At 59.8% G+C, this 23,834-nt stretch overlaps 1 protein-coding gene across 7 annotated transcripts in view; it reads right to left on the reverse strand.

Annotated features, from left to right (window-relative positions):
- The window catches only part of RBFOX3 (RNA binding fox-1 homolog 3), a 397,113-nt gene that overhangs the window by 278,892 nt on the left and 94,387 nt on the right, over positions 1 to 23,834 (reverse strand). For all 7 annotated transcript variants that reach the window (XM_032320550.1, XM_032320543.1, XM_032320549.1 and 4 more), the window contains exon 2: positions 21,823 to 21,968. The gene's annotated coding sequence lies outside the window, so the exon portion shown is untranslated. The remainder of the gene's footprint in view (positions 1 to 21,822; positions 21,969 to 23,834) is intronic.

The raw sequence follows: 23,834 nt of genomic DNA on the forward strand, positions 1-23,834 counted from the left end.
AGGCCTCCACGGGGCACCTGAGTTCACGTCCCTACTCTGCTGCTCGCTGGCCGTGAGACCCTGGGCAAGCCGTCTGACCCCCCAGACCTTCCCTTCCACCGTCTGAAAGCCGGTGTGGAGCACGACCTGCACCACCTGACTGTCACGGGGACGACGAGATGGTGCGTGAAGCCTGGCTACAGTGCCTGACCCGAGGTAAGCGCCTCATAAAAGCAGCTACTGGGAGGGGCCACCTTCCTCTGCGCCCAGAGGACCCCCATCCAGTAGGGCCGCGTCCTCCGCAGAGATCCCCTATGGCTCTGCTCTCAGGCCCACAGAGTTGAGGGCCTTCTGTCACGTCCCCGTGTGCTGACGTGTGTGTGGACGCGTGTAGGCGTGTGCTACTGTGTACGTGGGGTCGGCTCCTGGGGGGAGGGGCAGAAGGTGCGTAGTCGGAGCCCCAGAGGAGGGGGAGGTAGAAGAAGGCAGAGAAGCAGGGAGGCAGGACTGAAAGCCGGGCTTTCGGGAGGAGACAGGGCACCCGGCTGTGAAGGGACACCTGAGGATGCGTGTCCCAGGAGGTGAGGACCGAACACCCCGACGGCACACGGATGCGCCACGGGCAGGGCCGCCGGGCCCACACTCTGCCGCGGACTTCGCGGGAGGGGCACGTGCGGTCAGGGTGGAAGGGGGCACAGTGTGCACTGGGGCCTCTGCAGGGGAGGGCGGCGCGCCAGGCGAGGGGCCGGGACGACAGACGGCTGCTGGGCACCGGACGTGGGCTGGAGCAGGTCCTGTGTGCTTGGAGGAGATGGTCCCCTGCCCCTCGCTGGGCCTGGGCATCCCCGCCCCCCGCGAGGTGTGCGGCAGTGAGCTCCTCGCTTTACCTTCTGGGTCTATGCAGCGGGGGTGACGACGGGGCCGGCCTCGCGGGGCTGCCGAGGACCCCAGGGCGTTTCTGCAGTGCCCCCGTGCGCAGTCGGAGCAGGGCGTCACTTACCACAGCTCTGCACAGCGTGAAATGCCGTGGCCGTGGGGGGTTCCAGCCCCGGAAGGCGGACTGGCTGTGGCCTGGGCCCTGGGCCCTGGTGGCCATAGCCCAGGTCAGAGCGACACACAGAGAACAAGCCACACCTGGAGTGGTCTCGGGCGCACTCTGCCTCCTCTGGGACAGGGAGCTGTGGGGCCAGCAGCGGGAAGAAGCAGGGCTTGCATCTCAGCAGGACCACTCCCCTCGTCCCCCGCATCCCCTGCTCCCAGGGCATCTTAGGCTCCTGCCTCTCTGGGGAAAGCCTAAGGGCAGCTGGCGGGGGGCAGGGGGATTAAAAAGAGCTTGAGGACCAAGAGAGCCAGAGACTTCCACTACGCCCAGTGACGCTGGGGAGCCTGCAGCGGTGCTGAGGTCACAGACACAGGCTGGGACCCCGGAGCACTGTGGGAGCGTGCAGGGTGCGGAAGCGTGCGGACGTGTGAATGTTGCGAAGACGTGTACACGTGTACAGATGGTGTGCAGACTTGGCAGGAGTATGTGGACGCATGTGGACGTGTGTAGGCATGTGCTAACACAGGTGGATGTGTGTGGACACAAGCAGAAATGTGCAGTTGGCCGGTGTGTGCAGACATGTGCGGACACGTGCTCGCCCCTGAGGCAGCAAAGCTCCAGAACTCCCCCACCTCCCGAGGCTGCGCCCCTCCACACTGGGACTTGGGCACAGCTGTCACAGCCACAGGCACTGTCCCTCTGGAGCCTTGGGCTGCCCGGTGCCAGGGCCAGAGCTCCCCAGGGGCCGAGGTCTACCGTCCCTATTACACCTGCCTGTCCCCCATCCTGGAACACAGAGCAGCTTCGTCAGAAGGGGAGGGGTGCACTGAGGGCCTCCCACTGTGGCTGATGGAGACCAGGGACCCGACTCAGCTCCCAGGGGCTCGGGTCCACCATCCTGGAGGCCTGGGGTGGACAGCAGGCCATGTCGCCTGGGGAGCGGACGCCCGGCCCTGTGGATGCCGGCCGTCCGGGAAGGCATTTCTCAGCTGTCAGGTGTGCCCCCCACCAAGCTCACACCCCCAAGTCCTGGTGCACCCTCTGACCCTCTGACCCCTGCTCTGGGAGCATCAGCCCACCCCAGGAGGTGACACTGACTCACCCCAAGCCTGGGCTCATCGTTCTCCTGACCTACCCCTCCCACCTCCCACCTTGGCCCGGTTAGGACTCTGGAGTGGATGGGGATGAGGGGCCGGGGCGGGCGCGGACAGGCCGGCTGCGCGGTGACACATGTCAGTTTAGCATCGGACGCCCTCTCCTGCGGGGGTGTCTGGAGGACGGGGCGTCTTCATACAGCTCACGAGGAGGGGGACAGCCCTTCTAACCTCTATAGATGTCACCACCGACTTCCAGAGACCCAGGGAGGCATCCAGCCGGGGCACGTGGCTGCCGGCTCCCTTGAGGGGCCTTTCTGGTTGTCCCAACACTTCCACCCGTTCATCCCGGGGAGGCGGCACCCACAGGCCCCCGGCACCCCCCAGAGCAGACACCATAGCAGACTCCAGGCCCCCGTATCTGGGGAGTCGGAGCGTCCTGTTACCCCAGGATGGCAGAGGCACAGGGCGGCAGGGAGCTCAGCGGGGCTCTGCCCCCCTTCCCTCCCCACCCCCCCCCATCGCCAACAAGGTGGGCTAAACCAAGTCACTGCACACAGGGGTGGCAGGGCCAGTCCTCGGGTGGCCAAGTCCTGGGGTGGAGACCAGCAAGACACTAGTGAACGAATCAGGATTTGTGATGGGAGCGGCTTGATGCCCAATGTGATGGCCTCAGGAGGGTCTGGAGGTGAGGAGAAGGTGTGACCACTTGGGCCGATCCCTGAATGCACAGAGCACTCATTGGGAGGGGAGGGTTATGGATTCCCTGGGACGTCACCCTCGCCAGGGCTCTGCTCTGCAATACCCCCCACCCCACAGCGAGGGCCCCTGCCCCTCCCCCATCTCCCACTCGCATGGTCTCTGCAGGCCCCTTGGTGCCTCCACGGCCTGCACCCAGGGTTCGGGGCCTCAGGACCTCTCCCACCACCTCCCACCCGCTCGACTCACTCAGGAGGCTCCTGAGGACAGTGGTGGAGGGTCCCAGAGCTCTGAATCTGGCTGTGGAAGGGGGGACGGGCTGGTATTCTTCCCTATCTTGTCTGGAGCAGGAAGGACACAGGGACAGCTGAAGGGGAGCGTCTGAGCATTAGGACGCTGCCCTCCACCCACTTCTAATGCCAGACTCAGTGTCTCTCCAGGAACCAGGAATCCTGGGGAACCCAGTGCAGTCAGAGCTTGGCGGAGGTGATGGCAGGGGGGTGCCCCACCCGAGAGGAAGGGTGCCAGGAGCAGGTGGGGCTCTGGGCAGGGAAATGCTGGGGGGTCTGTTCTGCATCGCACAGACGCCGAGATTTCTGGGCCATCCCGACAATGGCCGCATTCCTGAAGTCTGGCAGGAAGACCCCCCCCAGCACTCAGCAGGTACCCGGATGCCTGTTCCTTAGAGGCGGGACGTCGAGATTCTGGTGGTGGGGTGGGGGCTTAAGGGTGAGGACTAGGGGATCAAGGGGTAGAGTTTGATTTCCTCATTCAACAAACACACTTTGAATGCTGGAACTTGCCCTAAAAACCGTGGTTCCTCGCAACGGCCAAGAGCCCCTCAACACCCAAACAGATGCACAGAATGTGTCACTTCATGCGGTGGAATACGGGTCTTCCTCAACTTACAATGGGCTACATCTCACTAAACCCATCCCGAACTGAAGCTGTCCTAAGTCAAAAGTGCACTTAATGCACCGAACCACCGCCAGAGCCCAGCCAAGCCCAGCCCAGCCCAGCCCCACGTGTGCAGGGCACTCCCGCAGCCTACAGCCGGCCCGCACGAAGCCTCTCTTACCACAGCGCGCTGACCACCTGGCACTTGGTGAACACTGCAGAGAGCGTGACAAGCGGTGGCCGTGTGGGGATGGGATGGCTGTCACCATATGGGCTGGGTGACCCTGCTGATCACGGGCTCACGGGGGGCTATGCTCGCTGCCCAGCATCACGAGAGAGGGTCAGACCACGTATGGACACCAGCCCGGGAAAAGATCCACGTTCAGAATCGTGAGGAGGGTTTCTACTGAACATGTATCACTTTCACACCATCGTAAAGTCGAAAACTCCTTACATCCGCCCATGGAAACCATCCGAACTGCTCAGTTACACCGAGAGAACAGTGGCTGACCCCCGCTCCGTCATTCCCCGACAGGCAGAGGCGGCCCGCTGACATGAAATGTCCAGGACAGGTAAATCCACGCGACAGAGGGTACACGCATGTTTGCCCGCTCAGGGGCGAGGATGAGGAGCGGCTGCTGATGGCGGCGGTGGGGAGGGGGTCCTCACTATGGGATGACAAAAGCCTTCTGGACCAGGTGGAGGTGACAGCCGCTCCATGAACACTGTCATTGCACTAAATGCCACTGAACTGTAAGCTCTGAAATGACAGATGGCTAACGTTATGTCAATTTTACCTCAGTCTGGAGATGTTGATGCCTCTGTCTCTCCTGCTCCCGCACAAGTCCAGAGCTTCACCTTCCCTGTCCCACCTCTGGCAGCAGGTTCCCAAAAGGACACTGGTCTGTCCTCCGCCACATGACCACTATGGTCAGCTCCCCAGGAAGCACCCACATCAGGTCTAGCTGCCCCTTCCCCTGTAGGGCACCAGCACCACTGTTCTGGGGCCCCAGTCCCCCAACCTTACCTCCCACACTCTAGCCCACCTTCCTCACCCTCTTAAAATGCTGTGTTCTTCCTTATCTCCATCCTTTTTGCTGTATGTAGTTCTCTGTCCACCTCTTTCTCCCCAGAAAACTCCTATGCATACTTCAAGACCCAATTCAAAAGCCCTTCCCCTGGGCCCTCAAAGCATCTGTTCTGCCGCAACATAGTTCTGCCCTCAGTGCAGAGGGCACTGTCTCTTCCACGAGAGAGCAAGCTCCTCGGGGCCAGAAACATCCTGTTCGTCTGGTGTCCCCAGGACCTTGCATGATGACTCACACGTCCTTTCACTCCACAAATACTGCCCAGGATTAGTGAAGAATGAATAAAGGAGGAAATCAGTGCAGAGGCTTCTCAGAAATTTAAAAATAGAAATACTGGAGGATACACTAACTCTCCCACTGGGTATTTACCCACAAGAACCTAAAACACGAATTCAAAAAGATACATGCACCTTAAGTTAATAGCGGTATTACTTACAACAGCCCAGACGTGGAAGCAGCCACATGTCCCCCAACAAATGATTGGAAAAAGACGATGTGGTTTCTCTACGTATAATGGAGTGCTGTTATGCAGTCATCACAAAGGATGAGGTCTTGTGGTCTATGACAGCGTGGATGGATCTAGAGAGCATTACACTAAGTGACGTAAGTCAGACAGAGAAAGACAGATACCATATGATCACACTCAAACATGAAATCTAAAAGACAAAGTAAACAAACAAACAAAAAGCAGAAACAGACCCACAGATGCAGAGAACAAACTGGGGGCTGCAGAGGGGAGATGGGACAGGCAGGACAGGTGCTGTCCGGCTTCACAATGTGTACATCTCCCCACCTCCCGGGGAGAGCCAGCAGTGCTGGCCAGGGGACACCGGAGAGGATAGGCCCCTCTCCAAACAGTTCCTCCTTCTCTGAACCCCTGTACCATTTCTAGGTGGAGCTTCACTGCTGAAGAACCACAGAATATGTGTGTGTCTGAACCTCATAGCGTCAGCACACAGCCTGCGCGCTCCCACAAGTGTCACTTACTCCTGTGGCTTGAATGGCAACCCCCGCCAAAACTCATGTGCATCCAGAACCTCAGAATGTGGCCCAATTTGGAAATAGGGTCTATGCCGACGTAACTGGCTATGGATCTTAAGACGCAAGCATCCCAGCTTTGGGCAGGCCCTGAACGCAGTGGCCCGTGTCTCTATGAGACAGTGGAGGGGAGATGCAGATGCAGAGACATGGGGAGTAGGCCACCTAAAGACATGGAGGTAGAGATGGGAGTGGCGGAGCTGCACACCCAGGACCGCCGGCAGCCCGCAGGCGCTGGGACAGAGGCCTGGAGCAGACTCTCCAGAAGGGGCCTCCAGGAGGAGCCAACCCTGCCTACACCTTGACCTCAGACTTCCAGCCTCCACAACCATGAGGCCATAAATTTCGGTTCTGTTCAGCCCCCAGACTGCGGTATTTGTTACGGTAACCCTAGGAAACCACTACATGTGCTAACGCTCAGATAATCTACCATGTTCAGCACCCGCCTCCTGTCTCTAGACTGTATGTTCTCATGAGGGCGGAGAGTTTTGCCTCTTCATCCACCGACGGGTCCCAAACTCCCAGAGCAGCGCCCACCACGTCGCGACAGATCAGTAACAACAACGGATGAGCGCTGGTAACATGCAGGCTCTGCGTCAGCCCGCTGGGCCCTGAGTCCCAGCTCTACCTTCTACTAGTCCTTGACTTCAGGCAAGTCCCCAGACGTCTCTGAACCGCAGGTTCCTCTTCTGCGGGGTACAAGCAAGAGCGGTCACTCCCTCGTGGTGCTGTTACCAGGCATAAATGCTGGTAAAGGCCTACAGTGTGCCTGGCACACGGTACGCCCTCAAGTGTTAGGTGTCAGAAATGGAGTCACTCTAAAATAAATGAACAGTGCGTCCCGACAGAGGCGGTGATGTCTCCATGGGGGCCACGTCAGGGGACGTTGCGGTGAGGAAGGTTCCTCAGCCTCCGGTGGTGGCCAGCACAGCCCACAGCACAAAGAATATATCCTGCCCTCAGTGTCCACGGCACCAGGTGGAGATGCCCAGGCGTCAGGTCCACAGAGCAGAGCCAGCAGCGCACCGATACGCAGGGTACTCAGACACCGAGCAGTCCACGTGGGGGGCTGCATCTCTAAGGCAAGCCCAGGACCTGATACCGTCTGCAAACCCCAGAGTTCCCGCAGCCCAGGAGTAGGGGTGGTCTGACCTGTACATCCCCTGGAGGCACGCTACACATGCCCGCTTCATGCCACAACCCAGCCTCCATCCAAGGGTACCATCGGCCGCCCAGGGCCACCCCTTTAGATACAAACTCCTCCCCTCTCCAGTGCTGAGGCCCCGGCGGCCTCCAACTATGGGAAGTTTGTGTCTGCTCTGCTGGACCTGGACCAGGAGATCCAGATGGGGAGAGCAAACCCCCATTCCCACGTCCCCACCAAGGGGACGAGTCTATTTCCTCTCCTCCCGGAGCACGTCCAATGCGGCAGGCGCTTTGCCAGGGAAGCGTTAGCGACGGCCTGGAGAAGGGACTGTTGGTGGCGGATGGGCACCCTGCTTGGTCCGCGGCTGGGGGAAGACACCCGCCAAGGCTGAGAACGGGTAGGAGAGCAGGAAATGAGCCCAAGCAGCGGACCTCAGCCCACAGAGGAGGCCGCTGGGCCGCTCGGGCCCCCAATTAAAGCCTGGTACATCTGTCGGGGCGGCCTGGGGACAGGCAACAGATTCCCCCGCAGACATCTGCCTCAGGAGGAGCGTGCTGGCTGAAGACTCGGGGTGGGGGAGGCCACTGCAAGCTGCTGACTGCCGCCCGGGGGTGGGGGAGGGAGGGCGGGCAGGAGCCGGCTCTTTTTATAGCAAGCAAACAAACAAACTGTTTTGCTATAAGAAGCCAAAAAGGAAAAAGAAAGAAAGAAAGAGAATATGTCTCTGCTGGCTGCTGGAAGAGTGGCAGGAACCATCTGGGTTGGCCGAGGGGAGAAGGCCAGGGGCCAGGCACGCTGAGGCCGGGGCCTGCCTTCCGGGGCCCCTCAGACAGCTGGGCACCAGGCTGGCCTGTGCCAGCCGGCTCCGGCCAGGAGCCGGGCCCAAGGCCACGCAGTGTGTGACTCACCCGACTCCTCCCAGAAGCCCAGGGATACTTCCCCAGTTTCCCAGGGGAAGGGCTGGAGCCTCAGCCCACTCGTGAGGCCACCGGCCAGCGCGCGGGAGCACCGGGTGCATCGGGTGCATCCCCCCGCACTGCTGTCTGTCTGGCCTTCCCCAGCGAGCCTTGAGTGGAGCCCCCCCCCGTCCCCTTCCCTGTCACCTCGGTTACCTCCATCCTTCCTCTGGTCTTCCAAGGCGCAAACTGATTCAAGGCGCCGCGACCGTCCACCACGGCCTCCCCAGGCCGTCCCTCACTGACGCGTCGCTGGGCTGACATTGTGTGGCCCCTCCACAGTCCCCTGTTCACAGAGAATGCTGAGCTGCGAGCGGAGAGGAAGCTCCATCCTGTCCTACACAGCACGAACTATTTATAACCCTGAAAACATCTTTATTATTATTTTTCTCCCCTCCCCCCCCCCCAGAAACAATCTCACTCGACGCTCAGCACACACCGCTGAGGGCTGCAGGGGCCGCGGGCCGGGGCCTTCCTCCGGCCCTGCCCGGCGAGCAGATGGCGGCGTGGGCGTTAGGTACCAGCCTCCTGGCGATCCGAACATCTGTTCCCGTTAGAAAATGCTAATTGCCATCAATCAGGACAGCACCTACTCACATTTACATGCAAAAGCACACACGCACGGAAAAAAAAAATACATCTAAATTTCTCCAAGCACAACACTCCCTGCATCTTAACGAGGAGGGTCTGTGCCTTCGCCAGGCGACGAGCAGCCGGGAGCCAGCCCTCATCTGGAAGGTTCCAACCTGGACCTCCCCAGGACCCGCCCTGGACCCACAGCAAGGGAAGAGGTGGGGGGATCCCGCAGTGGGGGCCTGGGCTCCAGCTCCCCAAGGCCTCTCATCTGCGCACCCCAGGGGTGGACACAGGGCCGCTGACTCGACACCACGAGGGTCAGGTCACCCGAGCAGAACGCCTGCAGACACCCGACACTGCTTTCTGCTCTCCTACACTTGGAGGGGCGGAACCTCTCTCTGAGCCAAGATTCTGGTTGTCTCCCTATGGCTCAGAAACAATCCCGGCCAAACCCTTCAGCCCAGAGGTCTGCTGCATTTCCATATCTGAAGGCTGGTCCAGAAGTTTCCCTGCCCTGAGCTCTCCTGTGGAGATGCTGTGTGGCCCGGGTGTGCTCCAGCCCCTGGTGCCGGGAAGGGACTGCTACAGTAGTACGTCAGGGTCAGGAGGAACGGCAGCCTGGTGGCCCTCCTCGCCCCTAGCTCCAGGTCACCGGGCTCCACTAGAACCTTGGCCCACCATCCGGCCGACACCTCACGCACTCCCCTAACCCTCGGTGATCTGGAACAGTCCTGGGAGACTGGGGGACACGCAGGGGATGGTCTGCAGCGACTTGGGACATGGACAACACAGCACAGGTGATCCTCCGCCAGCAAGCCGAGGGCCCTCGGTGCTTCCAGAAGGTGGGCCTGAAGTATCGGCCTGTTCTATAATGAGAAACGAGGATTTTCCCGAAAGTTCTTCCATACACCCCCCCACACACTCCCCAAAGCAAGCAAGCGAATTTGCTCCTTTTCCTCTGGGCGCAGGTGCTGCTGCCAGCCTTGCTGCTCTGGGGCCCAAGGACTGGTCTGACGGTCCACTTGTCTGAACGGAGACAGGGGTCTCACAGCGGATGGGTGAGGCCAGGCTCCCCTCACCTGGGGACTGACACTGCCGAGCGGGAAGGGCTCCGAGCAGGCGGGTGGTGTCACAGCCCGTGGGCCCCACGTCCTGATGGGGCAGAAACGGTCTGTGAGCCCCAAGCCAGGCTGCCCTCCTTCCACGGGAGATGTGTCTACAGGGTGAAGGGCGGGTCTGGGAGGCATTAAGAGAGGCCACGAATCACCTCTCTCCCCATCTACTCTAGTTCCCCAAAGCAAGGTGTCTTTGTCAGGTGACGAGCAGATGGGAGGGAGCCAGGCCCCGGGAGGGAGGAGAGGGAAAGGGAGGGTGGACAAACTCATGTTTTTTCTCCAAATTCTGGTCCACTTTGTTCTTAAGAAGGCTCCTGTGCTCGGTGCCTGGAAAAGGCAGGTGCAGTGCTGGGGACGTGGCCACGTGATGTCTGTGAACGTGTCCTGGCTGGACACCGTGGCCAGCACTACCATCGCCGCTCCACGCCCTGCCTGGTATAGAAAGGCTTCCAAACCTACAGCTTCTGCTCCTGACCATCCCCCAGTGGTGAGGGTGGGTGGCCATCACCGGGCCCTACATCACTCTTGCCCCAGGCTCTGTGGCCAGCCATTGTCGGGACCCAGTGGGACTTCACGCTGACCCGTTCCATGCCAGGCTCTGTGAGCTGGTACGTCTGTACCCCGTGTTCTGCTTTAACCAAGCTCATTATTGTCTTTGCTCCGAATCCACTCTTTCACTCCACTAAGGTTTTGGGAGTGCTTCCAGGTGGAGAAGCAGTCCTCCCTCACCAGACTCTTCCCATGGTGCTCTCTGAGTCTCCAATTTCTCCTTCAGCCTAGGCTTGGACTTCTTCCCTCAGAGGAGCCATGGGCTCAGGGACCTAGATAGATCCTTCTCCAACACAAGGGACCAGGCATCATGAGGCCTCCCTCCTGCGCCCCGAAGCTTCCCCACAGCACCCCTGGCGTTTGGCTTCCCTTCCCACTGGAGACACAGAACATCCCCTTGAATGGGCACCTGTAGGAGCCTGGAGACCCAAGGACCCTACCACACCCCAAACCTAAGGGCCAGCCCTGCCCTCAGGAGCATCATGTAGCCCTGGGATTCTTGACCTCAACACAATACTGTGGACCTTTGGGCCAAGTCATTCTCTGCTGGTGGGGGCTGTAGGAAGAGGTTTCAGACACGGCCAATGTCCACTGGAGGGCACAGTCACCAGCTGAGACCCAGGGCTCTGACCAGAAAGCCTCACAGGCTACAACCATATCCCAGGTGGTCAGCGCTCAGCCGTGGAGTGACCAAGTGTCAGGGACGCAGTGGAAGGTGATCCATTGATCCATCCTGCCTAGGAGGTTGGGGAGGGCCCGGGAAGCCCTCACGGAGACATGGCAGTTGCACCGGGCCTGGAAGGAATTGCTGAATGCTCACCAGCTGCGGGAGGGCTGGGGAGGAGAACCAGAGCCACCGGAGAGGCGGCAGTATGGGCAGGACGGCCGCGAGACAGGAAGGGGGGCGGCGCTTCAGGGGGGCCGGACCATGGAAATGAGAGTCGGGTGTCACAGGACACACATCAGTCCTGTTACTCCAGAAAGTTCCTCTAGCGTGTTTCCACATCCTTTCCAGCTTCCGCCTGGCTTCCCTCCGTCCTCTTCTCATCGCGTTCCTGCCTCACAGCTCGCCTCGTTGAGCAAGGAAACACGGCCACGATCATCCGTCCTTACCGTCCCAGTAAGATCAAAGGAGGATAAAGTCCTCAAAACAAACCTTACAATCATAGGAACAAGCAATGAAAGCGACTTCCCGACAGAGAGAGAAGATGGATGGGTGGACGGACGGACGGATACACACACATACGTGGGCGGAGGGAGGGGCGGAGGGTGGGATGATGGGACAGATGGACGGATGGATGATGGACAGATGGACGGATGGATGATGGACAGATGGACGGATGGACGGATGGACGGATGGATGATGGACGGATGGACGGATGGATGATGGACAGATGGACGGATGGACGGATGGATGATGGACAGATGGACGGATGGATAGATGGACAGATGGACGGATGGATGATGGACAGATGGACGGATGGATGATGGACAGATGGACGGATGGACGGATGGATGATGGACAGATGGACGGATGGATAGATGGACAGATGGACGGATGGATGATGGACAGATGGACGGATGGACGGATGGATGATGGACAGATGGACGGATGGACGGATGGACGGATGGATGATGGACAGATGGACGGATGGATGATGGACAGATGGACGGATGGATGATGGACAGATGGACGGATGATGGACAGATGGACGGATGGACGGATGGACGGATGGATGATGGACAGATGGACGGATGGACAGATGGACGGATGGATGATGGACAGATGGACGGATGGATGATGGACAGATGGACGGATGGACGGATGGATGATGGACAGATGGACGGATGGATAGATGGACAGATGGACGGATGGATGATGGACAGATGGACGGATGGATGATGGACAGATGGACGGATGGATGATGGACAGATGGACGGATGGATAGATGGACAGATGGACGGATGGATGATGGACAGATGGACGGATGGATGATGGACAGATGGACGGATGGATGATGGACAGATGGACGGATGGATGTATGGATGATGGACAGATGGACGGATGGACGGATGGACGGATGGATGATGGACAGATGGACGGATGGACGGATGGATGATGGACAGATGGACGGATGGACAGATGGACGGATGGATGATGGACAGATGGACGGATGGACGGATGGATGATGGACAGATGGACGGATGGATAGATGGACAGATGGACGGATGGATGATCGACAGATGGACGGATGGATAGATGGACAGATGGACGGATGGATGATGGACAGATGGACGGATGGACGGATGGATGATGGACGGATGGACAGATGGACGAATGGATGGACGGATGGACGGATGGATGATGGACAGATGGATGAATGGATGGATGGATGGACGGATGGGTGGGTAGGTGGACGGACAGATACATACACACATGGATGGATGGATGAACAGACAGAAGGATGGACAAGTACTCTGCAAACACTGTTCAGTGAGGAATGCCGCACCCATCCTCTTGGACAGGATCTGCCATGGAGGAAGGGCTTCTGGACACAGGTCTGCTATCACAGCCCCATGTGACGATCCCGCCTTCACACCTAGAGCCATATGTGACCCATGATTCAGCTGTTGTTAGAGTTAAGGGAGAGCATTTTGAAGGAGACAACGAAAGCACCGTCTAGAACGTTGTATCTAAGACATCCTATGGTAAGCCTTTCATGGAAACCTACCATGCACAGAGCTATGGGAAGAGCAAGGCAGCAGCAGAAGCCAATGCCCTTAAGAAACCTGAGAGCAAAGGGGACCCCGTGGAGGGAGGAAGAGAGGACCCAAGAGAACCGCCACAGGTGGAGAACACAGATCGGCAGCCTTCCTGGTCCCTGTGCAGACTGAGAGGGACAGCACCAGAGGACAGACAACAGAGGGTGGGATCTGGGCCGTGCCAACTTGGCATCCATCCCAGAGAGCCGTTCCCCCAAACCTGGGACAGTCGGCTGCCTGCCTGGACCCTGCCGAGAGGAACCACAGTGGCCGTGCTGTTTTGGGGGAGAGGAGTGTCACCCTTAAAAAAAATTTCACTTTATTTTTAAATCATTAATGACTCACAAGAAATGGCAAAAACAGTACAGAAAAATCCCTTCTGCTATGGGCTGAATTGTGTGTCCTCAGAACTCGGATGTTAAAGCCCTAACCCCACCTCGGAATGTGACTATATCTGGAGATAGGGTCCTTACGGGAGTCGTTACGTTACAATGTCCCCCCGTGGCTGGTGTTCTCATGGAAGAGATGTGGACAGACACGCCTGGAGGACGACCCCGTGAGGACACAGGGAGAAGGCGGCCCTCGGCAAGACCAGGACAGGTGCCTCGGAAGGGACCACCCCCACTGCCACCTTGAACGTGGACATCCAGCCTCCAGAACTGCGAGCCGGTAGCGCTGTCCAGCCTGGGGACGGCAGCCGGAGCACACACGCCGGCCACCACCGCCGCACGATCTCAGAGCTGCTCCCCGCTCTGGGCACTCCAGCCCTCGGCACAGCCCGCTGGAGCCTCCCCTGATTGGAGCTGGGACCTGTGCCCCGTCCTGTCAGGGCCACCCGAAGTACCCGTGGTGAAGGGGCGTTTTATTTCCAACTCACCAGAGACACAAGCCGTCCATAAGGAATGTATATGCTCCATGGGGGATTACTGGAGAAATGGAATAAAAATGACAGACAGTATACAAAGCCCAAAGTCTCATGAATCGGTCCACGAGATGTAAAATCTCTTACAGGAAACCCTCGGGGCTCCGGCTCTGCACTCATCTCTCAGGGACCCGCGGCACCGGCTTGCGGGCAGGCTCCGTCCACACCCCTCACTTTGGGTTCCTCTGATTTGGATGGTTCGAGACATGAGACCTGAGCCAGGGCCGTCCCCGAGAGCCGCCGCAGGTTCCAACTCTCGATGGCCCCACACTAATCCGATACCTGGGGCTCAGTTTCCTCATGGCACTCAGCCCACAGGGTTGTCATGAGGATTCCCAGGGAAGAGGCATGTCAGCCCAACAGTGGGGATGCTGGACAGACAACCCACACGTGCGGGTCACCCGTGATGCCTGCCTGTCCCGCCTCCACACCTTCGGCACCATGTTAGAGACCCCAGGCCCACAGATGCCTCCCGCATGAAGGTGTTCTAGGAGCTGCTATTTGATCGTGTTGAAGTGGGTTCTTGGGTTCATCTTCTGACGGTTTCCGGGTCCCTCCGTAATGCTGACACCCTCACTAACCCCGCGGGTAGCCGTGGGTGGCCACACCCCGCCAGCTTCCCGTAGCCCCAGCCGCTCCTCAGCAACACTCCACTCGATGACACAAGGTCCCTCAAAACCACCATCTGTCTAAGCTCTACCTCCTCTCCCACCCCAAAGAAGCAGAGCAAAATGATTCTGGCCTGCCTCCATGTTTTCCCTCCGACACACACGCACACACGGAACTAAAGCCGGGCTCGTCCCGACCTCGACTTCCAAATTAAGTTTTCCTCCTCTGACACCTGTTGACACTCCTTTTCTGTTCTTTGCCCCACAGAACACAGAGGTCTTTGAAAGCACCAGGCCTGGGAATACCTAATGTGTCCTTGCAAATTGGATAAAAAAAGAATTTTCTCCCAGTCCATAAAAATCCCTGCTTGCCCATTTGCCCTTTAAGTGAAGTTCGCTGCCAGCCCGTGTGTCGGTGCCGAGGGTGATGGGCGGATCCCAAGGAACCACATGGGTGCCCCGGGCACTGGAATCAGCAAGAACAGCATCACCCTGGGTGAGGCTGACCCTCAAACCCTCACCGCCCCAGAGAGTAACCCAGCTTGAACGTACACTCCATGAATGGACGCGCATCCCCTGGAACCCACCCGTGTCTCCAGCGGGGACGTCTCTAAGTCACACGTTCAGGCAGCGACTCTGTGACGGGAACCCTTCAAGTCCTGTGTGCACACCCACGTCAACCAACATCCCGAGGCATGAAGCTCGTCCCTCCTTCCCCCCCGTGCACCTGAGGATGGCGACAGCCATGTTCCAGCCCCTCCCCAAGACACGGCCCTTCTCCTGATGCTCAGCCTCACACAGGAACGCGGACGGGGAACCAAGTTTTCGCAGAAGGCCACCTTGCCCACGTTTGACTTCTGCATCCCTCAACATGGGCGCAGCGTGTCCCCAGGCTCGGTTTCCTGCCTGTGTTCCTCCTTGCCCCTGGTGCCATTTGTTCCTCGTTCCGGTGTCCTCGTGGGCCCCGCCCCCAGCTCCGACGTCTCACTTGTGCCGGCGTCAGCTTGACTTTCCCCCTCCCGGACGCTGCTGGCCTCCATCCTCAGAGCCGGCTCGCTCCTAAACTGCCGCCCAACCGCACAGCCGGTCCCAGGGCCTCCCCGGGGCCCTCCTCCACCCCCTCCTCCACCCGCGCTGCGACTTCTTCGAACCCGTTCCCTCCTCCAGGGACACCCTCACCCGCAGAACAAAACTGTGTGCTCTGCACTTGCCCCACAAACTGTCGTTTTCGGGCCTGGATTTGGAGTCTGACTTCTTAATTCTTAGTTTGCTCTCAAGGCCCACCTCAGCAGTGGGATGCTGAGAAGGGGGTGGAGGGCAAATCCAGGATCTGGGCAAGGATCTCAGCTGACGACCCCAGGTAGCCCCACCTCCTGCGCTCGGTGAATGGAGGTCCTGTGACCGTGGGGCCTACAGGCATCTTCTCGTCATCATGTTAAAAGTGACTGAGGAGCTATGAGCGTCCGCGTGAAACCTGTGGGGGCGGGGCCCGCGGCTGGACACGTGGAGGGCACTGCCTGGGCTCACCTTCCTCCCAGCAGTCTCGGGAGACACGGTGGGTAGAATGATGTCCCCTAAAGGCATCTGCTGAAGACCTGACCCCCAGAACGCAGGAATGTGACCTTATTTGGACTTGGGTCTTTGCAGATGTCATCAGGGATTAAGACGAGGTCACCCTGGAGAACGGCGGCTCTACCCAAATGGCTGGTGTCCTCACAGGACAAAGGAAGTTTGGAACACACCCAAAAGGGAAGACACGGGGACAGAGACACAGAGCGGAGAGGCCACACGGTGACAGACGCTGGGTTTACCAGCCAAGGACGGCCGGCAGCCCCCAGGATCTGAGAGAGCGGGCACGGCCGGCTGGCACCTTCATTTCTGACATCCGGCCTCCAGAACTGAGAGAATCCACCGTGGCCCTTCGTGAACACCACCGCAGGACACACACAGGGAGCATCTGAATTCCAAGCGCTGAGGCCCGGGGACCAGGCCTGTGCCCACGAGATGGCGGCCGACTCCCGCACGCAGCTCGGCCGATTTCCATCTGGGGAGCAGCCGGCAGGGCTCGCCTTCCAGCACCAGCACCGAAGCCGCATCTGGAAACTCTTCTCACCTCTAATTGTTCTAAATGCTTCAACACGAGTGACTAATGGGCTCTAATTGGACATTCCATGGAGGGGCTGCTGTGACCGTGCCCTCCGCGACCCGCCTGCCCCCAGGGCTGCTCTCTCGCACAGCTCCAAACTCACCAGAGAAACACAGTGGCCTGTTCTGTATTTTACAAATGGCTCACCAGCGCCGACAGGTTCATTCTTCGACCAGCGACTATGGGCCAGAGAAAAGGACAGCGGGAAGCCAAAAGCAGATGGGATCACACATCCCCACTGACTTCGGGGTTGCTGACACCTGCCTGGGACAGACAGGCGGGCTCCTGGAGGCAGAGCCAAGCTGCCAACCTGGTGGGTGCTAAGGGTTTGCCAGGGAGGTTCCGGGCCTTCCTCGCACCCCTGGGGGAAGGGCAGGGGACGGGGGAGGCGGTGCAGGAGGGCTGCCTGTCCTCCTCCTCTCCCTTCCTCATGGCCACATCCCCAGAACCGGCTGCAGCAACAAGCAGTCAGAAGCAAGGCTTAAAGCCCATCTCGACACCCTCCCCGAAGCCTCTCTTCCAAACAACATTTAGCAAGAGAAGAGGAACCACGGATGTTCCTAGAAGGATCCGTATTTCCAAAGACGGGCTTGAGCCAGAGTCCTCAAATGAAACCATCAGGTCCGGGAAGAAGTGAGATGGCCCCGTGCGAAGGCAGCACCTCCAGCGCCCCCCCCCCCCGCCCCCACCAGCAGCACCCGGGACTGCCTCGTGCCTGGCAGGGATGTACGACTGGCAAGGGCTGGAAATACCCCATGAGCTGCTGTGTGACCAGATAAAGCCGTGCTCTCCCTCTGCCCACCAAGAGGCCACCTTCACCCCGACACTCTAGAAAGCTCCGTGTGCAGGAACACTGCCGGTGCGGGCGGCCTTTGCTTGGGCTCGGCCTCCCGAGGATGCCGTCATGTGATGGGGTCCGGAGCAACAGCTTTTCACAACAAGCAGACAAGAGACGGGGGCGTGACGGATGGTGCAGGAAGCGTTCTCATTCGGGGATGGTTTATGGGAAGTCGTGTGTGGCAGCTCAGGGGTCCATCCCCACAGGGGGTGGGGGGGCGGGGCGGGGGGGCTGGGGTAGACAGATAGATTCTCCTGTTGAAGGGGGCAAAGCCCGATGTGTGCTGGCTGCAGAGCTGTGACCTGTCCACCCTCTGCCCCAATACCAGAGCCCGCAGCCCCTGCTCTCAGGCACACGCGTGTCCCTGCACATGGCCATGTTTCAAAGAGGCTCGAGGCCCGAAGCCAGTCTCCTTGAGCAGGAAGAGTGAACTCTGGCGACCGAATCCTCCCCTGCAGGAGCACTCTCGGAGGGCCGGGAGGTCAGGACAGAAGACCTTGCTTATCGCTCAGCTCCGAAACACGGGTGGCTCCCTCCCAAAAACATCTGGAGAAGGAACAGCTGACGGCATCAGAGGGACCCTGACGCACACAGCGCAGGTGAGAATGGCGCGGGGGCGGGAGCGGGAGGGGAGGACTGGGACGGAAGAGCCGAGACAGCCACTGCGAGTCTTTCCAGGCTGCAGGCAAGCGGGTTCCCTCCCCAGCGCCCCAGAGCATGGGCTGCCCCGGGCCTCCACCACTGCAAGTAAGAGACAAATCTCATTTTGTAGCAGATTAATTTCCATCTGTGTTTTTAATACGGACTCAGAATTTACGGTAAAATCCAAACTGATCCATATTTAAAGGATAAGCCTTAAAATGGGATCTAATGTATGGGACCGTTTCCAAGGCGTTGGAGGTGACCCCCCAGGCCCCCAGGAAAGGCGATTCTGCCATGGTGGGGAGCCACACTAAGTGGTCCCACATACCCAAGGGGACGGAACAGCCCCCTCGAGGAGCAGAGGCTCCGGCAGCTTCTTGCTGGCCCAGACCTTGCCAGAGACTGACCCCAAAGCACGCAGGGAGGCACCACCCTGGTGACTCGCTACCACCATGGAAGACGTGCAGGAGCAGCTCACGGTCCCTCTCTCCCCCACGTCCCCCGGACCCCATCCCCAGCCGGCCCTCCTCCTGCCGGCCGCCTACCAGTGGAGGCCAAGACTTGCTCCATGGGCGCGGAGCAGCGATGAAACGCCGGGGGAGGGGCCTGCGCCGGGGGCACGGATGGCAGGCCGGACCCTCTCCCTGACTTTCTTTCCAGACATCAGAGCCCCGTGCTCTGGGGCGCCCGGGGGCAGGCGTGGCTCCCTCTGGAGCCCGTGTGTGTCCCCCTCCAGAAGAGCGGGGACTGGGGTGGGCTGCGCCACAGGTGGGAGGGTATCCGCAGGGCTCAGGAGCCGGCAGGCCCCCGACCACAGCTCGGTTTGCTTGGCCTCCCCCGCCCCAGACCCACTGCCTGCCTGAAGCGGATGAAAAGGCAAAATACAGCTGGGCTTCCTCTGCAGGCTTCAAACTGCCGGGTGTGACAGGGACTCCAGAGCCTTCCTCTGGTGCCTTCTCTCCCGGACCCTGGACCCGCGGGGAGGAAGGAGGCGCACATGCCCACTGCCCGGTCACCGGGTCAGAGCCTGCCTTCGGATCAGCGAGGGGCCGGAAGAGGGGGCGGCTCCCAGTGGACAGCAGCTTGCACAGCCCCTAGGCCCCGAATTCCCCAGAGCTGCCATCAGCTTCTGGCTTTGACAACCCCAAGATGTGACCTTTTCCCCTGAGGCCGGACCCTTCAATCTCCTTCAGGGAAAAGCGTCTTCCAAGGGGTCCCTGCCTGAGGAGGTGGGCGCTCTCGGCCCTTCCTCTGGGGCAGGGCATCGCGGGCTTGTGCTTAGACCCAGGATCCTGAGCTTTAGGGGCTGGCACATGATCCCAGGGGGCTTGGCCCCTGCTGAGGCCAGGCCCAAGCCATGTGCCCCCTACAGGAGGTTTTATGGTATCATCACAGGATCCCCCGAAGGAGTCTGAAGGAGTCTGACGGTCCCGTGGGGTTGCGATCTTCCCCAGCTAGCGCATGCCGTGGCTCCTGTCCCAGGGCAGCCTGGGCGGTGTGATCTTCCCCTGCAGGCTCTCTCAGGGGCCCCCAAAGGTTTAGCAATGGGGTGACAGAGCCATTTCAGTGTAGAAGGGTGGTTGTTTAAAGTTCTCACCCCCGGCATGTCCCCGGGCCCGCCATTCTCATCCCGGGTCCACGGCACAGCCGCCCCCACCCCACGACAAGCAGCAGCTTCCTTGAGGCTCCCTGCTTCCGCTCTGACTTCCCGCCCTGCGCGTTCCTACACAGAAGGCAACGTTATCTGCATACAACTCAAACCCGGTGACCCCTCCTTTGCTCAGAGCCCTTCCCTGGCTCCTGCAGTCTTTAAGACAAGCTCCCAAACCCTTATTCCTGGCCTAAAAGCTTCTGATTTAGGCCCCACACCTTCTACCCTGCTCCCCCACAGGACCCTGGCAAACCAGCCCTTTTTTTTTTTTAAAGGTTTTATTTATTTGACAAAGAGAGATCACAAGTGGGCAGAGAGGCAGGCAGAGGGAGAGAGAGGAGGAAGCAGGCTCCCTGCTGAGCAGAGAGCCTGACGCAGGACTCGATCCCAGGACCCTGAGATCATGACCTGAGCTGAAGGCAGAGGCTTAACCCACTGAGCCACCCAGGCGCCCCCAAACCAGCCCTTTTAGCTGCTTCTCCAACATGCCTCAGGGCCTTTGCACTCACCAGACCCTCTGCCTGAACCGCTCTCCCCAGGCCTCGGCGGCTGGTTCCCACCCTTGCTCCAACAGCCTCTGCCCAGAGCAGCAGGCTCTGGGGCCTGCCGGGGAATGTCCTGGGGAGAACAGCCTCCACCACCGCGATCGCCTCCTAGCACCTTTCCTCAGAGCCTCGGCACTACCTGACCTTACTCTATAGATGTGTTCGCCCCACCAGGAAGCAAACGGCGAGGGCTTGGCTTGGTCTCCCCCTGTCTCCGGCCTGCACCGCTGGCTCCGCGTATCGGGGGTGCGCGAGGACGGCTGAGTGACAGCATGCGACCGGTCAGTGAGCATCAGCCCACTGAAGGAGAGGCGGAGAGGAGCAGCGCACACCCGGAAGCGCCCGTGCCTGGAGGAGAATGTGATTCTGTGCGCTCGCTCTTTCAAGGAGTACTGGAGGGACCAGCCTGTGTCCTCGGCCTCCTGCCCAGATTTCTCATCGGCATTGTGTGCTCCGCCCAGGAAAGGGTCAGCACACAAGGGGGACAGCGGGACTCGGGCTTGAGTTGCTCCCGCCCTGCCTCCGACGAGCCTGACCCTCTAGTTTGGGGCAGTGTCTCCGCAGGGAGCTTCCTGGTGAGGGGAACCCGACCGCATCTGGCTTTGTCCCTGGCCTCTGGAATTCCTGTCACCTGTTACTCCCATACCTGGCTTCCCGCTAACCGGGTGGCTCAGGGCTCAGGGTTCTTTGACAGAGAGGCACCGACTAGAAAGCTGAGCCTTCCTGTCCCCCTCAGGGGTCAGAGAGGGGCAGGAGACAGGGTCCAGTCTTGTGACCAATGAAGTAATAGGGCTCCAGTAAAACTCTGGACGCCCAAAGCTCAGGGAGGTTGGTGACAGGTGAACACGTGGACATGCTAGGATGGGGACGTGTCCTAACCCTGCACGGGGAGAGCAGACCTCACCCTATGCGTGTCCTTTATTATAAAAACGCAGCCACAGGTATGGCTCTCAGGTTCTGAGAGTCATGCTAGCCAATTATCAAACCCGAAGGTCATGGGAATTTGTAGCCGGTACGTCAGAAGTGCAAGCGGCCCCCAAGACTTGCGGCTGGCGTCTGACACGGGGTGACCTGAAGGGGGACGGGCCCCGAGCCGGCAGCGCTTTGCCGCTCACCCGCTGCCACAGCTGAGGTGGGACGGAGTGAATCAGGCAGTCCCCTCGGGAACCCCGTGGAGCCCTGAGCACCGCTCACTGGCTGCAGGGAGACCTGGGCAGGGGACGGTCAGACCTGGCCTCAGCCTCCGCGTCTCGCACGGACACCAGATGGCGGACACCACACCCCGTCCACCTTCCCCGTCCATCAGCCGGGCTGACGGATTTCAGGTCACAGACGGCAGGTACCCCGTACAGATTCCCAGGGATCTGCCGACGCTCCCCATCCGGCCCCCTAAGCCCCTCAAAGCCACAGTGAGCCTCACACCTGAGCCGGCAGAACCACCCCACCCCGCCCGTCGCTCGTGCCAACGAAGCGTTCTTCGTCGCAAACCCAGACTCCCAGGACAGCTCGGACCGGCGGCAGCCTTACCTGGTAGGGGTGGGTGAGGTCTGCTTCGCCGTAGCAGGGAGGCCTCCCGTGGGGCTCTTTCCGGAACTTTCTCGGGTGGAAGTTTGCTGGGAGAATAGTGAGAATCAGCAGGAAAAGCTTCAGGTTCTCAGAGACAGATTCTCAACCTGAAGGAAAAGGAAAAAAATGTAAATGCTTTTGAAGCAAACATCCTCTTTTGGATATAAAACGAACCCGGCGTGAATGCCCTAGAGAAGACGGGCTGTGGCCCGGTGACCACACCCCACGGGACCAAGAGGAATCTGCGGTCGGGGGGAAAGCATTAGGACCCTATCGCCTAACGGCAGGTGGGCGCCCCGTGCTGCGTGGCCAGCCCTCCCCCCGCAGCGCCCCCACAATGTTCTCTAACCCCTCCCCGCCCTGCTGGCTCCCGCCGGTCTGGTCACGCGATGCCCCCCACTTCCTGCCTCTCCCAGTACAGAGTCCAGTACGCCCCCACTGCTACCACTGCCGAAACTCCCTGGTCCCTCTCTTTTTTTAAAAGGTTCTTTGGGTGATGTCACCCTCCTGACATGTCCCCCCGATGCCGTCCTATGTGGCTGGGAAAAAACACCCGGAGTTGCCACAGCGGCCTGCAAGCCAGGTGCGACCAGGTCTGAGGAGCCCGACGCTTCCATGATGTGGTAGGACTAAGGCGACGGAGGCAAGAATAAGCTGCGGGCTCTTGCTGGGCTGTGGTTCACAGCTTGCTGGTAAGTCTCCCTCTTCCCACAGGACCCTAGGCAGTGTCCCTGCCCCCTGCAGCCCCTGGGCCTCCAGGCTGTCCCCCCACAACACAAGCAGGCCTCCCCCTGCACCACACCTTCGTGCCTGCGCTGCTCGGGACCCTCTTCCCTACGTAACCGCATGGCTTGCCCCTCCCTCCCTGGCGACTCTGATCTGTGGCATCTCCCAAGTGGCCAATCCCAAGGAGAACACCTTATCAGACATGGCGGTCATCCTCCATTCCCGCTTCCCGGGCCCCATCGACGCCCCCCCCAAGACTGATCACATCTGCTTCCACTCAGATGCGTCACGCCAGAACAAGTGCCCCGAGGGCAAGTACCCGAGTCTCTTTTACTCAGTTCTGATGCCCCGTGCGCAGGCCGTGCCTGGCACACAGTCGGAGCTTACTCAGTGTTCGTCAAGAGCAGGCATGAAGACCCCCTTCATTCTCCCCTCGGCACCCATTAGGCTTCTTAGACCGGCGTCCCTCATCACCCCGGGAGCCAGAGGAACACAAGGGGGCTGGTTCACTACTGTTTGGCCTTGGGAGTCCTTTCTTGGCTTCATTCAGTCCAACCCAGTGAGCGTGCCTCCAGGCAGACAGGACACAAACACCATTCGGACCCCCCTCCCTGGTCAGCCCCCAGAGACGGGCTCTGGGGCAGGGCCCTGAGTCAGGTTGACCCAGGAGTGGTCCCCCCAGCCTGCCTCCATGGAGAGGCTCCTGCTGGCACATCCCCAGAAATCCCACAACAGAGCTTTAAAAAAGGAAAGAAAAGACTACCAGTTTGTTTCTTTTCCTAAAATCCAGTTACTTAAAGGGGAACCACCCACGTCGCAAATGGCAGGGCCAACCCCACAGAGCGCCCCCAACTGCAGAGAAATGCCCGGACCCCACGTGCCTTTCCAGTGGCCACCCATGCTGTCCCTGCACAGCGCCTGGGGCTGGGCATTGGAGAGAACGGAAAACGGGAAATGGCCCTGAGCTCCGGGAGGCCACCCGCCAATGGGAAAAGCAAGTGTGAGATCTGTTCTCCTAGGTCTGTACTAAATGAGGCGGTGGGCGAGGTGGCCGGGGTAGGGCCCAGGAGGAGGAAGGGGAGCCGGGCAGAGGGGGCTCAGGTGTGACCACGCTGGTGGGCAGAGAGGGCAGGAGGCAGGCTTCTCTCAGAACCAAACGCCTGCCCCGCAGCAGCCGGCACAAAAGGCAAGGGCTGGAACTCATTCTGCACCAGACCCACCGGAAGAGGAGTAAGAGGGCAGGCAGA

Source organism: Mustela erminea, chromosome 18 (assembly GCF_009829155.1).
Source record: "Mustela erminea isolate mMusErm1 chromosome 18, mMusErm1.Pri, whole genome shotgun sequence".
Lineage (NCBI taxonomy): Eukaryota > Metazoa > Chordata > Mammalia > Carnivora > Mustelidae > Mustela > Mustela erminea.